Source organism: Balaenoptera borealis, assembly GCF_965194805.1.
Source record: "Balaenoptera borealis genome assembly, chromosome: 5".
Classification (NCBI taxonomy): domain Eukaryota; kingdom Metazoa; phylum Chordata; class Mammalia; order Artiodactyla; family Balaenopteridae; genus Balaenoptera; species Balaenoptera borealis.
This window is the reverse complement of record NC_138862.1, coordinates 116,794,035-116,811,254: the sequence shown is the minus strand read 5'-3', so window position 1 is coordinate 116,811,254 and position 17,220 is coordinate 116,794,035. Positions and strand designations below refer to the sequence as shown.

The 17,220-nt window shown below is 42.2% G+C and overlaps 1 pseudogene across 1 annotated transcript; it reads left to right on the top strand.

Moving 5' to 3' along the window:
* Positions 1 to 16,335, top strand: LOC309629905 (large ribosomal subunit protein uL30 pseudogene; annotated as a pseudogene). Its single transcript, XR_014249501.1, has 2 exons — positions 1 to 1,276; positions 2,904 to 16,335. The product of XR_014249501.1 is annotated as a large ribosomal subunit protein uL30 pseudogene (transcript).
* The last annotated feature ends 885 nt before the right edge of the window (positions 16,336 to 17,220 follow it).

Sequence of the window (17,220 nt, the reverse complement as noted above, 5' to 3'; positions counted from 1 at the left end):
AGAAGCCACCGCAGTGAGAAGCCCGTGCACCACAACGAAGAGTAGCCCCCCTCGTCGCAAGCCCGCACGCAGCAACAAAGACCCAACTCAGCAAATAAATAAATAAATAAAAAGATTGGCTTGTAAAAATAAATAAATAAAATAAAAATAAAAATATATATTTGCATATAATCTTGGATCAGAGGGTGAATTTATTCTCATGTAGTGTCTGCCATACAGTAACTCCTAATTTGATCATATGACTGTAGACATTTCCCCCTAGTCAAAATAATTAAAAGTTATTAGTATTTCAATTGTCACAATAAGAGTGAATAATATTTATATAATATTTTACAGACTACAGAACAATTTCACATGTACAGTCACACATGAATCTCACAGTAACTCTGTAAGAATTGGCAGGCAAGCCTTACTGGAACTCCTATTTTACAGATAAGAAAACAAAGGTTCAGATAAATTTGTGTCTTGCCGAAGGTCATTGAGTTGTAACAAAAGAGCCAGAACTCAGCTCTTTCCAGTTGGAACCATGGAGGGTGCGGAAGAGAAGAAAAAGAAGGTTCCTGCTGTGCCAGAAACCCTTAAGAAAAAGCGAAAGAATTTCGCAGAGCTTAAGATCAAGCACCTGAGAAAGAAATTTGCCCAAAAGATGCTTCGAAAGGCGAGGAGGAAGCTTATCTATGAAAACGCTAAGCACTATCACAGGGAATACCGGCAGATGTACAGAACTGAAATTCGCATGGCTGGGATGGCAAGAAAAGCTGGCAACTTCCACGTACCCGCGGAACCCAAATTGGCGTTTGTCATCAGGATCAGAGGTATCAATGGTGTGAGCCAGGTTCGAAAGGTGTTGCAGCTTCTCCGTCTCCGTCAGATTTTCAATGGCACCTTTGTGAAGCTCAACAAGGCTTCAATTAACATGCTGAGAATCGTGGAACCGTACATTGCCTGGAGGTACCCAGACCTGAAGTCAGTAAATGAATTGATCTACAAACGTGGTTACGGCAAAATCAACAAGAAGTGAATTGCCCTGACAGATAACGTGTTGATTGCTCCATCTCTTGGCAAATATGGTGTTATCTGCATGGAGGATCTGATTCATGAGATCTATACTGTTGGAAAACGTTTGCGTTCAAAGAAGCAAACAACTTCCTGTGGCCCTTCAAATTGTCTTCTCCACGAGGTGGAATGAAGTAAAAGACGACCCATTTTGTTGAAGGTGGAGATGCTGGCAACAGGGAAAACCAGATCAACAGGCTTATTAGAAGGATGAACTAAGGTATCTACCATGATTATTTCTGTAATCTGGTCAGTTAGTAAACAGTGACTGCTTTCAAATTGAAAAAAAAAAAAAAAAAAAAGAGCCAGAACTCAAACTGTCTATTGCCTCCAGGCTTTCAAATTATACTTCTCTTATAACTTCTTAACTGAATCAGAGTCTTAATTGCTTCTTCCTTTGTGAGCATTACAGAATTCTGTCTGTTCCTCAAAAAAAAAAAAAAAAAAAAGAGAGAGGATATTTTTAAAGTTATTTTTCCTCCACTGACTTACAGTGTCATTTCACAAATGCCTTGTCACCTAATGGCCATTCAATGCACAGAAAATTGAAGTTTAATTGTCTCTTCCCGCTCATTAAATAAATGAAAAGTCAAATGTGTTGGAGGGAACTTAAAATGCAATCAAGCCCTGATTAATAGAGTGCTTGTGTGTATTAAAGGACCCCTTCTGTGTTGTGAATCATCACTACTAATTAATATGGAACAGGCAGTCCCTGCTTTTTTTTTTTTTTAATAGGATTGTAGTCCTAAAGTCGTTTTGTAAATTGGTCATTTGGAACTCAGAATGCATTTTGTTACAGAAAAAATACATCACAAATGATGACTAGGCACTATAGCCTAGCCATGTAACTAGGGGCTCTAACAGCCCCAAATCCTTGGGAGCCCCCAAACCTCAGTCTGTCCTGATCCTCAGATTGAGTCTTTCTAGACCCTTCGAGGGCTGGTGTGGGGAAAGAGCTCAGAAAACAGGCAGATTCCTTCCTGCAGCAAGGAGAGGCTCCTACAGGATCGAAGTGTTTCCTGTGAGTCCAGGATTACCTTGTTGGGCAAATTCATATTTTCTATATCATACACTTGCCAGGAGTGGGAGGAAAAGTTAAGACTCCTCTTGGCTGCAGGTAAAAAGTTATGTTCACTTAAGCAAAAGTGAGCAATTACAAGGATACTGCATAGAACCTGAAAAAGTCCACATCCCTCTCTCTCTCTCTCTCTCTCTTTCTCTCTTTCTGTCTCCCCTACTCCACTTCTCTCTGCATATCTACTTCATTCTTCTTTCTGCACCCAGCTTTTTCTGCTCTTCAATCCACATGGCACATGGTTGTCTACACCTCACAATTTCACATATTATACAGTTTCTCTTGAAAGAGAAATGGACTTTTGCCTCAAGTCCAAATTCCCAGGGAAAGGTGTCTGATTGGTTTAGCTTAAATCAGGTGTCCATTTGGACTAATCACCTTTAATGGTGGGGAGAGCAAGGTCAAGAGTAAGTACAACGAGCATGATTCTAAAGGGAAGGCAGGAAGCTCTCAGAAAGAAGGCCCAGGCAGAGAAACTCAGAGATGGAATAGCTGCCTGTGTTCATATGCTTGGCATTTCTTATCAGGAACAAAAATCTTTTAGCTCTTTACCTTTTAGAAACAAATCACCAACAAAATACTTAGAGGTATCACATGATGCCCTTACAGCCAAACAATTTTAGGACTACATGGGCACCAACCTAGTGGCTGCACATTGTAGTTCTACTGAATCATCATCTCCCATTTTGGAGGCAAAGATTTCAGGCAAGAGACATTTTATTGTTCATTCTGTGAATTTCCTCCCACCTGCCATTGTTTTTGTGTTTCACAGGAGAGAAAATAATCTGAAAATATTTGAAAAGGGACTTAGAACACCTTGATGAAATGCCAAAAAGAAAAAAAAGAAAAAAAAAAAAACTGAAGGAGAAGATCCTCGAGAAGTAGCCACAACCTTACTAAAAAATTCTGTAACTACTGCCTATTAAACTGCCAACCAGGGGCTTCCCTGGTGGCACAGTGGTTAAGAATCCGCCTGCAGAAGACACGGGTTCGAGCCTTGGTCCAGGAAGATCCCACATGCTGCGGAGCAACTAAGCCCGTGTGCCACAACTACTGAAGCCCACGTGCCTAGAGCCTGTGCTCCGCAACAAGGGAAGCCACCACAATGAGAAGCCTGTGTACCGCAACAAGAGAAAGCCCGCGTGCAGCAATGAAGACCCAACGCAGCCAAAAATAAATAAATAAATTAAATAAATAAATTTAAAAAAAACAAAAAAACAACCAATCAAGGCTCTTTCTGGTATTGATTGTACAGCCAGGAGCTCCAGGTTAGAGAGGATAATATAATTCAGCCTGGCTAGTAGACATTGTATCAATATCTGTAAAAATAAAACTGGTTATGGTTTTCAAGGGAAAAAACTCCTCGATTTTTAGTTTTCTCTCGCAATTGTTAAAAGACTTGGGACTTCCCTGGTGGTCCAGTAGCTAAGACTCCGAGTTCCCAATGCAGGGGTCCCAGGTTCAATCCCTGGTCAGGGAACTAGATCCCACATGCCACAACTAAGAGTTCGCATGCCGCAACTACAGAGTCCACGTGCCGCAACTAAAAGGCCCTCATGCCTCAATGAAGATCCTGCACGGGGCAACTAAGACCCTGCTCAGCCAAATAAATAAATATTAAAAAAAAAAAAAAAGACTGCCTTATTCAATTAAGTATGGCAACTTGTACCTTTCAATTAGGAATGACAAAGTTCTTTGTCTGATTCTGATTCAAATACGTCTCAGGTGAGAAATCTATCCTTCTATCTGCCCTGGAAATAGGTTATATTGAAGTGTCCAAGAGCTGATGCTTCATTACTTTACATCACAAGCTAAGGTCTTAAATTAGATGTGATGGATCCCATTCTTAGAATAAAATTAGTCACTAATAGAGAGGGGCCATTTTGGTGAATTCCCTGACAACTCTGGAGCAATAGTTATATTGATTCTTCCACATAAACTCCCTTAGACACTCTACTCACCAAAAAACGTCACAGGGGTTTCAAAACATTTTGTGTTAATGTTTGAACATCACAAGAAATAAGTCTCAGTCTGTTTGGTTGAAAAGACAGACACAACCTGGTGGTAAATTTCATCCTTGCTAATGAATCTTCCTTTGACTTTCTGCGCAGCTTGGCCAAATGAGTTCGGAGACCAAACTTTACAGCCTCCAAAGCAATTTGCTGGTATGGGAGAGACCCAGCCCATTTTCCCTAAAATTACCAAAAGCCTTTGTGCAGAGTCCAAGTTTTTATCTTTAGTCAGTCTTTTCTGTTTCATCACTGCCAGGGGATTTGTTTTTGTAGGAGAGGCAATAAGAACTCCACCTATAGGTATTTTCCTACCCAGACTCATTTACTTGCAAGGGAACCTCTTTGGTGGCCACACAATCTCACCAAGGAAAATCCCAACCAAGTTTATTACTGGGCCAGTTCCATTAATCCGCAGCTTGGGGCAGCAGTGTGTAGCTGGTCTGGGAACAAGAGTGCTCTTTCTTTTATTTATCACAAATCCATCTGAACTCAAAAGGGCCTCACTTAAATCAGGAATTTCTATTCTTCTGGAAATGTCATTTCATCTGAATTAGCAGTTCTGTGGTTTAAAGGAGACAAACAGGAATCCTACCACTAGAGTCCAATGGCAGGGAAAAGGGAGGCAACCATAAAAGTAATCCAGTGAAAGTTTGGAGGTGAACTTGCCCTCCTGTAAATAGACAAAATAGACCTCTGTTTCCCTAGTACAAGTTCTAGAAGACACTGACGTAACCTGTAACTCCTCTGCAGAGTTAAATGACAGTAAATTGGCCAACAGAGATACCTGTATTTATAGGGTAGGTGTCTGTTTAACCTTCAGGTTTAAACTCTTCATTAAGGAAAAAAAAAAACCAGAAAAACAGTTGGTTATTTGGAAAAGAACTATTTAGAAGTGTGATTTGTGAGTCAGTTCAGATCCACCAGGAAGCAGATGCCAAGATGGAATTAGATGAGCAAGAGATGTACTGCAGGAGAGGCCTCTAAAGAATGGAGGGGAGAAGGAAGAAAAGCAGGCAGGATTGCAATGCAGATATGACACCTGTGAATGGAGGAAAGAAGGAAGGAGGATTGGGTGTGAAGAGCTTCAGACTGTAGTGCAACCCTGAGAAGGTCCTGACCCAGCTGATGGGGAACTTCAAGGCAATGCTTGACTGACAGGTGGCCCACATGGGCAGGAAGGGCCCAGCTTTAGCACCCTGCTGAGCCCAATCACTGGCGGGCTGAGGAGAGCATGGCCTTCAGCAGTGAATTTCACAGATGCAGCAGCTGGGGCTGTCAGCTCCCTGCCCTCCTCACAGGAGATTCTCTGTTGAAGGGAGTCCTAAGCAGTGAACCCGCATGGTTTTCACCCTGGTCTACACAGACTGCATCACATGGACAGACTTCTCTATCCATTTTCAGGGTACAGTTCTTCCCAAGTTCCTGTGGACCTCTCCTCTTGAGGGGAAACTTAGAAGAGGCAGTTTAGTGACACAAACCACAGCCCCTATGCTGCAGTTGGTCTTGAGGCCATAACTGGCATTTATCGTCTCTCTCCTCAACTATCCACTCTGAAGACTCCACATCCTACGCTATCACCTTTGCAGGAGTTGATGGCTCCCTTACCTGGTAGTGCAACTCAGACCTTCATTCCTAGAGGGCCCAAGCCCTTGGAATCGGACCCTTCTCAGAGTGAGGATGTTGTGTAAGTCCATCCGCAGTTATAACTGAGAAAACGAATGCACAGAGGTACCAAGTAGATCACCTGGTTGTGCACATTTCTCCCTCCCCCATGCCCTCCCAGTGCAATATCAGCCTTAGCTCCTCCCACTGCTCAGGGTCATTGGTTCTGGCCCGGAATGCTGGCAAGTCTTCACTCCTGTTGGTCCTGGACACAGGAGTCTAAAGTGCCTGTGTGGCATTCATAGATGATAGTTCAATCATACCATTATGTCACTTAGCACACTCCCTTTGGGGACCTGGACCTCTAACCCTACAGAGCCCAAAGTTGTGAGGATGGGAAGCACAAAATTCCCCAATGGATCACTAGGAGTGATGTTAAACGGGCCTCCTCTTGTTTCCACCCCTTCATTCTTGTACCCGTGCATTCTTCCTATAAGTGACGTAATATCAAATAAACGTCTCTGGTTTGGTGTATACATTGTACTCTGTAGGATGGCACCTTATCCCTGCAGAGTCTTGCTTACAAGCTGGTGCTTTAGCTGTGCCTTCTGTCTACCAGTTTAGTTAATTCTATATATTGAAGTATGTAATATAACCAGTGGATTCTATAGCTAAGGGGTAATTTCTGCACCTCCTCTGCTGCAAAGTGGGTTTCGTGATTGGATGCTATATTGTGTGGGATTTTATGCCAATGAATCAGGCATTCTGTAAGTTTCCAGATAGCAGTGCTGACTGAGGCTCTGTGGGCAGGGAAGGCAAATTCATACCCCGAATAGGTATACATTCCTGTGCAGGCTGGATGGAGGGGGCCCACTGCAGTCAACTTGCCAAGTGGCTGGTCGGACTCTTCCAGGAACAGTGCCACATTGGAGGCTCAGTCTCTGTTTTTGGTACACTGGGCATTTAGAAGCAGCAGGAACTAGATCAGCTTTGGCAAGTGGGAGTCCATACTGTTGGGCCCATAGCCTCTATCTCCAACACCTTTCCCTTGTCCATCGTGTCCATTCTGGGGTGGTTGAGGGCAAAGAATGGCTAATGTCAACTGGCCAAGTCCATTTTGTTTACTTGGTTTTTTAGTGCCTCTTCAATGGTTAATACTTTTGGGTGGGCATTAATATGTAACACAGAATCTTCATGCTTCATGCCCACTCTCATATATCCATCTACATGCCTCTGCTTCTGACCTTTGTCAAAATCTTCCAGTGCTTTCCCTTTCAGAGTCACTGCACAGGAAAGTATATGTATTCACATCTCAAGCAGTTACCTCTCCTTCCATACAAAGTGAATGACCTTGCAATGCTTGAAGCTCTACCCACTGGGAAGTTTAAGATCCACTGTCCATTTTTGTCTTGCACCCACATACAGAGCCAACCTATCCAAAAGCTAACCCTAGCTTTGAATTTTTCGTCCCCCTTCAACTGGTTGGGAACCTACAGAGAGTGAAGGCAGCTGGTGCACCCATAGCGGATGACATGGGTGTCTGGGATACCTGCTAATGCAGTTTGCTCACACCCTCTGGTTCTGCTCAGGCTCAAGCCTGGATGTACCATTTCCATTTTATGATGGATTGCTCTTGGGTCTGTCCAACTTTATAACTCGGTAGACCAAAAAGAACCCAGTTTATAATAGACAATTCTAAATGTATGCTCACATGTTACCCCATGGCCAGCTGCTCCATCTCTACCAGGGCCTGGTAACACACCAGTGAGCTATTTCTGAAAAGATGTAAAACTCTCTGCTGCAGATGGCATGGCCCAGCTCTAGAGATCTTAGCATCTGTGTTGTGATTCTCTTACTGAGGCTTGCTATAAATTCCACACTGTATCATTTCCCACTTCCAACATTATACGCTCTACCACGGAGTACGGTCAAGTAACAGGGCTGCTTGCACCCTGTACTTGCTATAGAGCCCTTTCTTGCTCTAGGCCTCACTCAAAGATAGCGCCTTCCATGTCACCTGGGATTTGGGCTACAATAGCATTCTTAGGTATGGAATATGTTGCCCCCAGTACATGAAGAAGCCCACCAGGCATCGTGGTTCCTTCTTTAGAGTAAGAGATGCAAGATGCAGTATTTTGTATTTTACTTTGGAGACGTTGTCCCAGAATACCCTTGACTACTGAACCCTTAAAAACCTCACTGAGGTTCAGATCCCTGAATCTTCATAGGTTTGTCTCCCATCCTCAGGTGTACATGTCTCCTACCAAGGCTGTCAGCATCCTAGCCACATCGTGCTCATTTGCCTGATCAGCACACTGTCACTGATGTAATGGATCAGTGTGATGTTCTCTGGGACGTTTAGATGGTCCAGCTGTATCTGAACCACACATAACAGAGGGCAGAGAATTAACATACCCCTGGGGCAAAACTATAAATAAATGTTGTCTATTCCACATGAATGCAAACTGGTTCTGATCCTCTTTTCTTCTTTTTTCTTTAAATTTATTTATTTAATTTATTTATTTTTGGCTGTGTTGGGTCTTCATTGCTGTGCGTGGGCTTTCTCTAGTTGCGGCGAGTGGGGGCTACTCTTCATTGCGGTGCACGGGCTTCTCATTGCGGTGGCTTCTCTTGTTGCGGAGCACAGGCTCTAGGCTCGAGGGCTCAGTAGTTGTGACTTGCAGGCTGTAGGGCACGGGCTAGTAGTTGTGGCGCACGGGCTTAGTTGCTTCATGGCATGTGGGATCTTCCAGGACCAGGGCTCGAACCTGTGTCCCCTGTATTGGCAGGCGGATTCTTAACCACTGCGCCACCAGGGAAGCCCTGATCCTCTTTTCCTTCTTTCTTTTTTTTTTTAATGATTTTATTCCTATATATGCACCTAACATTTTATTCTGGTTAGAGTTTATTTTATTTATTTATTTATTTACATATAAGTTTGTTTTGTTTTGTTTTTTTAACATCTTTATTGGAGTATACTTGCTTTACAATGGTGTGTTAGTTTCTGCTGTATAACAAAGTGAATCAGCTATACATATACATATATCCCCATATCTCCTCCCTCTTGTGTCTCCCTCCCACCCTCCCTATCCCACCCCTCTAGGTGGTCACAAAGCACAGAGCTGATCTCCCTGTGCTATGTGGCTGTTTCCCACGAGCTATCTATTTTACATTTGGTAGTATGTATAAGTCCATGCCACTCTCTCACTTCGTCCCAGCTTATCCTTCCCCCTCCCCGTGTCCTCAAGTCCATTCTCTACATCTGCATCTTTATTCCTGTCCTGCGCCTAGGTTCTTCAGAACCTTTTTTTTTTTTTTTAGATTCCATATATATGTGTTAGCATACAGTATTTATTTTTCTCTTTCTGACTTACTTCACTCTGTATGACAGTCTCTAGGTCCATCCACCTCATTACAAATAACTCAATTTCATTTCTTTTTATGGCTGAGTAATATTCCATTCTATATATGTGCCATATCGTCTTCACCCATTCATCTGTCGATGGACACTTAGGTTGCTTCCATGTCCTGGCTATTGTAAATAGAGCTTCAGTGAACATTGTGGTACATGACTCTTTTTGAATTATGGTTTTCTCAGGGTATATGCCCAGCAGTGGGATTGCTGGGTCGTATGGTAGTTCTATTTTTAGATTTTAAGGAACCTCCATACTGTTCTCCATAGTGGCTGTATCAATTTACATTCCCACCAACAGTGCAAGAGGGTTCCCTTTTCTCCACACCCTCTCCAGCACTTGTTGTTTGTAGATTTTTTGATGATGGCCATTCTGACTGGTGTGAGGTGATACCTCATTGTAGTTTGGATTTGCATTTCTCTAATGATTAGTGATGTTGAGCAACCTTGCATGTGTTTGTTGGCAATCTGTATATCTTCTTTGGAGAAATGTCTATTTAGGTCTTCTGCCCATTTTTGGATTGGGTTGTTTGTTTTGTTGATATTGAGCTGCATGAGCTACTTGTAAATTTTGGAGATTAATCCTTTGTCAGTTGCTTCATTTGCAAATATTTTCTCCCATTCTGAGGGTTGTCTTTTCGTCTAGTTTATGGTTTCCTTTGCTGTGCAAAAGCTTTTAAGTTTCATTAGATCCCATTTGTTTATTTTTGTTTTTATTTCCATTTCTCTAGGAGGTGGGTCTAAAAGGATCCTGCTGTGATTTATGTCAAAGAGTGTTCTGCCTATGTTTTCCTCTAAAAGTTTTATAGTGTCTGGCCTTACATTTAGGTCTTTAATCCATTTTGAGTTTATTTTTGTGTACGGAGTTAGGGAGTGTTCTAATTTCATTCTTTTACATGTAGCTGTCCAGTTTTCCCAGCACCACTTATTGAAGAGGCTGTCTTTTTTCCATTGCATATTCTTGCCTCCTTTATCAAAAATAAGGTGACCATATGTGCATGGGTTTATCTCTGGGCTTTCTATCCTGTTCCATTGATCTATATTGCTGTTTTTGTGCCAGTACCATACTGTCTTGATTACTGTAGCTTTGTAGTATAGTCTGAAGTCAGGGCGCCTGATTCCTCCAGCTCCGTTTTTCTTTCTCAAGATTGCTTTGGCTCTTCGGGGTCTTTTGTGTTTCTATACAAATTGTGAAATTTTTTATTCTAATTCTGTGGAAAATGCCATTGGTAGTTTGATAGGGCTTGCACTGAATCTGTAGATTGTTTTGGGTAGTATAGTCATTTTCACAATGTTGATTCTTCCAATCCAAGGACATGGTATATCTCTCCATCTGTTGGTATCATCTTTAATTTCTTTCATCAGTGTCTTATAGTTTTCTGCATACAGGTCTTTTGTCTCCTTAGGTAGGTTTATTCCTAGGTATTTTATTCTTTTTGTTGCAATGGTAAATGGGAGTGTTTCCTTAATTTCTCTTTCAGATTTTTCATCATTAGTGTATAGGAATGCAAGAGATTTCTGTGCATTAATTTTGTATCCTGTTACTTTACCAAATTCATTGATTAGCTCTAGTAGTTTTCTGGTAGCATCTTTAGGATTCTCTATGTGTAGTATCATGTCATTTGCAAACAGTGACAGCTTTACTTCTTCTCTTCCGATTTGGGTTCCTTTTATTTCTTTTTCTTCTCTGATTGCTGGGGCTAAAACTTCCAGAACTATGTTGAATAATAGTGGTGAGAGTGGACAACTTTGTCTTATCCCTGATATTAGAGGAAATGGTTTCAGTTTTTCACCACTGAGAACAACGTTGGCTGTGGGTTTATTATATATGGCCTTTATTATGTTGAGGTACGTTCCCTCTATGCCTACTTTCTGGAGGGTTTTTATCATAAATGGTGTTCAGTTTTGTCAAAAGCTTTTTCTGCATCTATTGAGATGATCATATGGTTTTTCTCCATCAATTTGTTAATATAGTTTATCACATTGATTGATTTGTGTATATTGAAGAATCCTTGCATTCCTGGGATAAACCTCACTTGCTGATCCTCTTTTCTGATTGGAATGCAAAACAACTCATTTGCCAAATCAAACACCTCACACCATGTATCTGAGTCCTTATTCATTTGCTGTAGCAAGGATAATGTGGCTGGCACCGCAACTGCAAACATGGTTACAACTTGGTTGAGCACACAGTAGTCAATAGTCATTTTCTGTGATCCAGATGGTGAATTAAACAGCAGTATAATCAGGACCACCCACTCCCCTGCAACCTTTAGATCTCTAATGACAGCACTTATCTTTACCACCCTCCACTCCCACCCTTACCTTCAGGATGCAATATTGGTTTTGATTTGCTGTCTTGCTGGGAGTGGACAGTTTCTCAGGATGCCATTTCAGAGGATTGTACTTGACTTTTCCCCACTGTGATAACTCTTACCCTACAGGCCAACAGCCAATGGGAAGATTAGTCCAACTGCCAAGAGGATCAATCCCAATTATATACTCAAAGACAGAGGAAATGGCCATTGGATGGGTCTGAAGACCCAGGGAATCCACTGTAAGTCAAACTGCCAGAACTCCATTTTATTTATTTATTCTAACTGTGGGAAAAGGGGCATGACAATGCTTCAGGTCTCCAAATGTCAATACCAACTCAGAACCTGTATCCAATTATCCTTGAAGTGTTTGAGTATTCTCCTTTCTCCAAGAAAATAGCCATAGATTCCCTTGGAAATGATTGAGAATCCTCACAGCATTACTTGCCATGGTGTTTGTTCCAGGGTTCCTGAAGACGTGGCTACCTCTTCAGTCAACGGATTACTGATTAATAATTGGCTCAGACCCAGGAACTGAGTGAGAGATCGTGACTTTTTATGGGGGCCAACAGTCTCAGCCTCCTGCTCCTTCATTCTTGTCTTATTCTGATTACAGATATTAAGCAGTACCCTTCAGGTTATGGACAACACCTAGAATGTGAAGAAGGCTATGAAATACCTTAAATGCTATCATTAAATGTCAAAGGTGACTTATTTAAAAGGCAATCTTACTTAATAGTCCAAAATATTTAAAGCCATGAACTTCCACTTTTACATACAACCCAAACAGAAATGTTTATGTATGTTCACTCAGAGACATGAACTAGAATATTCATTGTTCACAGCAGTGAAAACTTCAACTAGGAAACACCCAGAAATCCTTAAAGAGTGGATTGAATAAATAAGCAATGAGGCACTATGCAGCAATAGAATGTAGAATATTTTAGACTGAACAACTACAACTACAAACATAACACAGATAAATCTTACATATATAATATTGAACAAAAGAAGGTAAACATTCAAGAATATATACTGTAGAATTACATTCATATAAATTATAAAAACAGGAAAAGCAAATCTGTGCTGTTTGAAGTCAAGATAGTGATCACCCTTGGCAGGAGAGGAGTGACTGGAAGGGATTACAGGGAGTGTGGTGCTTCTGGGTACTGGAAATGTTTTGCTTCTTGATCTGGGTACTGGTTCCATGGTTATGTTCAGCCTGTGAAAGTTAATCAAACTGTACACTCATGATATGTGCACTTTTTGTATGTAGTATATCATGTTTCAACAAAAAGTTCGAAATGTATATTTAAAGCCACAAGATACCGAAGGAGAACTTCAGAATACAACTTTTTGGATTTCTTAATGTAAATCAGTAGTTCCCAAACGTTGAGAAGCATCACAGTCACCCTTTCCCCAACCTATAGAACCGCTGGGGTAGAGAACAGTAATTCAAGCATGTTAGGAGCAGGGTGAGGCTGACTAGGTGGGTTTTCACGATCCATAGCAGAATATGGTCAAAGAAGCATTCCTGGGTTTCTTAGCCTCCTACACTCTGGCCACTTCAGAGTGCTTCCTAAATTATACAGCATATGAAAGTTCTAGCCAACTGCTTGGCCTTTACTCCTGGGGACAGCATCTGACCCTAGTCTCAGTCCCTTTCCAATCCTGGTCAAAGTAGCTGGACAGTTCTAATGGACATCTGATGTTTTCATCTGTCTTGCATTTCCCCCTTCCTTCTGAAAATAGAGCACTTCTGTTCCTAAGGAGGACCCATTCCAAGGAGATTAGGTGAGACTGACCCCCACCCTAGCCCTCTAGCCTTAGGAGTAGGACTATGACTTAGGCCTGGCCAATCAGAGTTCTGCCTAGGTCTTTTTTACCTGCAATGTCTAGAGACTTAGCTTCTTTACACTGAAGCCACAAGCAAGGAAGTTACAAGTCTGGCCACTGTAGCATAAATCATGTACTCCACATGCAAGAAGCCAGTGTAGAATAAAGACAATTAGAGCCAAGTGAACATTAAGGACAGAACAAGAGATAGATCTCCAAAGATATTGTTTGAGCTCCTGGATGTAACCATTCCTGAAATCCACAACTATCAGTTATAGGACCAGTAAATTCCTATTATTGTATGAACTGATTTGAGTCCATTTCTGTTACTTGAAACTGAACTGATGACTAATACCTAGAATAAAACAAACCAAAAAAACCCGCTTAAATGCCTCTTTATCCCCTTTCCTTAAGCTTAGAAAAAGCCATAAACTTACCTGTTTCCTCTATTCGGGGCCCACCATGGTCCTTTAGTTCCTCTGTGACACAAAAGGATTTTAATGAGGGCCTGCATATTCAAGGAAGTACTTTTTAATATAAAAAACCACAAGCATATCGCCACACAGCCATTTTCAGCCCCCGAATTTTATCATCCTTGCACTCTACTCCTCCACTATGGAGAAATTCATGCCTAATTAATAGGAACAGAAGGAACATGACAGATGGCTATACCTCAGGTGGCCATTCTCCCCTCTGCTCTGTATGTTTTCTTTTGTCTAACATGTTTACTTTTTTTTTCACCATTCATCCTGTTTGATCTTTCAATGGTGGCTCCTTTCCTTCTGATATAGATCTTTTCTTTAGTAGTGGCCCTTCACATTTACTAGGTCCCTGACCTGGAGTAAAATGGGTCCAAGAACAAAGTCTAATGAGGCAAGGTCTTGGCCTGTGTCTAGAGGCCAGGCTTGGAAAATGGGAGGGAAGCTTCCCTCAGCAGCCAGCGGCTAGAGTATGAGAAGTGGAATATTTCCTGATAAAAATCATGGAGGGCTTAACTTCCTTATAGCCAGAGCATCTCAGTCTTACCTATTCAGTCCCACCCTCTTAGAAGTGTCTCTAGATGGAGACAGACCTTAATGGCACTAACCACACTCCTGTCACCTTGCTATCATTTTTAGAGCCTCATGGGAATGTCTGGATATTCAGGAAAATGAAGACCCACTTCTTGGCCTTCTCACCACCACTCTAAGAGTATTTAGGGTTGGGCAGCAGACCTGGGCCCAGGAACTCTGGAATCCTCATGGTTCCAGGGTTATCATTTGAAAGCATTTTTACATTAAAAGCATTTCAAAGGCCAATGATATTAAAGTAAGTGTTTCAGATATCTCTTGCTGCAAAACAAGCCACCCCAAGCTTAGTGGTGTAAAATGATCAAAGTGGTTTGTTACTATATCTCTCATGGTCCTGGGAGTTGACTGAGCTCAGCTTGGTGGTCATCTCTCAAGGGATCTCATATAATTGGCGCCAGGTGGTGGCTGGGGTTGGAGTCATCTCAAAGGCTGCCTCACTCACATGTCTGGTACTGATTCTGGCTGTTGTCTGAGGCCGTAGCTGAGACTGTCAACTGGAACGCCTACAGGTGGCCTCTCCACGTGGCCTGGGTCTCTTCACACTACGGTAGCTCAGTCCCAAGAACAGTGTCCCAAGAACGAGAGCTAGGCAAAAGCTGTATCACCCTGTATGATCTAACCTCTGAAATCAGAGTCACTTCCACCACGTTCTGTTGGCAGAAGGGTCACAAAAGTCCACCCAGGTTCAATGGGAGTGTTACAGATGCCCTCTATTGATCAGAGAAGAGCAAGGTCGCATGGTCAAATGAGCATGTGGGATGAGAAATATTGTTACAGCCATCTTTGGAGAATATTACCTGCCACAGTAAGTTTCTTTCAATAATGCTGAAGATGCTGGCTGAGTGGATACAAGTTGTTTTTGTTATATGAATAGTAATGTCAGGACCTCCACTGAAACATTGTGTTATAGGAAAGCAAAAGTCACCATATAATGAAAATATTCCCCAACTGTACTCAAGCATCTCTTCCCTCTTAACCCTGACAGTGTCTCTGATTATTGGAAGTTGTAAAGATCCCCCCATACAATGCAAAATGAAAGGGTTCAGTCTTGCAAAAAAGAAATGATTTCACTAAGTCAACAATTTTTATTTCTTTTTTTTCTTCTTGGCTGCGTTGGGTCTTCATTGCTGGGTGTGGGCTTTCTCTAGTTGCGGCAAGCGGGGGCTACTCTTCATTGAGGTGCGCGGGCTTCTCATTGCGGTAGCTTCTCTTGTGGCAGAGCACGGGCTCTAGGTGCGTGGGCTTCAGTAGTTGTGGCACGTGGGCTCAGTAGTTGCAGCACGTGGGCTCAGTAGTTGTGGCTCGTGGGCCCTAGAGTGCAGGCTCAGTAGTTGTGGTGCCTGGGCTTAGTTGCTCTGTGGCATGTGGGATCTTCCCAGACCAGGGACGGAACCTGTGTCCTCTGCATTGGCAGGTAGATTCTTAACCACTATGCCACCAGGGAAGTCCCAAGTCACCTATTTTTAGAGAATATTTGGAATCTTGTGTAACTGGTAGAGCAGCTAACAACTAGAGAAGAAAAAAATCAGTAAAGATGATCATGTGTCAATGGAACTATTTAAAAATCCAAAGATAAAGAAAGGCATTAGGGGGACTTCCCTGGTGGCACAGTGGTTAAGAATCTGCCTGCCGGGCTTCCCTGGTGGCGCAGTGGTTGAGAATCTGCCTGCCAATGCAGGGGACATGGGTTCGAGCCCTGGTCTGGGAAGATCCCACATGCTGCGGAGCAGCTAGGCCCATGAGCCACAGTTGCTGAGCCTGCGCGTCTGGAGCCTGTGCTCCGCAACAAGAGAGGCCGCGACAGTGAGAGGCCCGCGCACCGCGATGAAGAGTGGCCCCCGCTTGCCGCAACTAGAGAAAGCCCTCGCACAGAAACGAAGACCCAACACAGCCAAAAATAAATAAATAAATAAATAAATAAATAAATAAAATTTAAAAAAAAAAAAAAAAAAAAGAATCTGCCTGCCAATGCAGGGGACACGGGTTCGAGTCCTGGTCTGGGAAGATCCCACATGCCGCGGAGCAACAAAGCCTGCGTGCCACAACTACTGAAGCCCATGTGCCTAGAGCCCGTGCTCCGCAACAAGAGAAGCCACCGCAATGAGAAGCCCGTGCACCGCAACAAAGAGTAGCCCCCGCTGCCGCAACTAGAGAAAGCCCGTGCCCAGCAATGAAGACCCAACACAGCCATAAATACATACATACATACATACATACATAAATAAATATTTTTTTAAAAAGAAAGGCATTAGGGAAAAGTCATTGAAACTCTTTGAGTATTTCTACGTTATGAGTGTTCTGTGTCGTTAACTTTTGTTGAAAAAATTACGTGCCCTCCAAACAAACAAACAACAACAAAAAACACAATACTTGATTCAGTCTTCGTACATTTCAAGGACCAGCCCATAGTTTCTACAGTAACCTAAATTTTGTTACATATAAGATTAAATTATTTTTATAGTTTTTAGTTCTCATTTTCAGATATAGTCTAAGTCAAACTTCTTCCTATGAAATTTTGATCCCTTGTTGAGTAGATTTACTTCAATGGCTTTCTTCCCACTACTTTTGAAAAAAGGTCCTCCTATAATCCGCATAAGCTTTCATCCTTCCCTAGAGTTAAGCATGAGCAACATCAATTAAAATAAGTTCAGTGATAGTATTTTCACAGCTTTCTTAGAAAGCCTGTTAATCAAGTGAAATTAAATCTGAGATCTTTACAGGAGCATTAGTTTTTGCCCTAGATATTAAGACAAGGCGCATCTGTAGTTATCTGCCAGCTACTCTTCATCAAACAGGTATCGAGCACCTGCTTAGTGCAAGGCAGTGTGCTAAAGATATATGG